Raw genomic sequence first — 919 nt, 5'->3', positions numbered from 1 at the left:
ACTAAATGGAACAAGAGTGCCTCCAGGACTCCTGGTTCTTCTTTGTTCTTTGGGGATGGGGATTGTGCAGGGGAGTGGCTGTGGTGGGCTTCATCCAAAGCCCATGCTGGGAGGGAACATCAGAGACTGTGCTACTTCAGCAGCACTTTGTATCCTGTTTCTCCTTCTGGATGTTCAGGTTGGGGTTTTTGCCCAGCCTCCTCCCCCCGCGCAAGGTTCCAGAAGGATTTCTCTTACCCCTCCCATAGGCAGCCCCTCCTCCAGAGCCCTGCAGGGCAGGCTCCTGCTGTGGCCGCCCTACCCCTGCCTGGGTGCAGCTCCCACCCTCCCTGGCATGCCTGGGGGCACCCTCTCCAACTCTGCCCTCTGTGCCCAGGATGCCCCACGCTCCCTCCCACCACAAGGTACGACTACTTCCAGTTGCGCCCACCTGAGTGCAGGAACTGGCTCCTGGCTACAGCCTGGTCCAGCCAGCCCAGGCTGCATTGGCCATGTGGAGAGTGAACCAGTGAATGGAAGACCTGTCTCTGTGTGTGGATCCCCACTCCACGTCAGAATTTACACGATTAGATTCCCACGCTGTAGGGTACTCCAACTGTGTGTCCAGAGTAAGGGGCACTGACAGAAAATATGTAACGCCCTGCGAGAAGTCAGAGTTTGCGGTGACTAATGCAGTTCCCATCTGAGGTGATGCTTTTCGTCAGGATGGAGGACAGGACAACACAGAACGGCGCAGCTCCCATGGTGACCAGAAGCTTAGCTGAGTTGTCCTTCCAGGCGAGGATCTTAACAGATGGCTCTCTACTTCCCCCTGGTGGCGACGAGCTGAAAGCACATCTGGCAAGCATCTCAACAATTCACCCAACCTGAGCCACGTGGTGAACTTGCTGGCCTCGGAGGCAGCAGGGAAATGAGGAAA

Source organism: Ochotona curzoniae, unplaced genomic scaffold (genome assembly GCF_017591425.1).
Source record: "Ochotona curzoniae isolate NIBS_2020 unplaced genomic scaffold, NIBS_Ocur_1.0 contig_1501, whole genome shotgun sequence".
NCBI classification, from domain to species: Eukaryota; Metazoa; Chordata; class Mammalia; order Lagomorpha; family Ochotonidae; genus Ochotona; species Ochotona curzoniae.
This window is presented reverse-complemented; position numbering follows the sequence as displayed.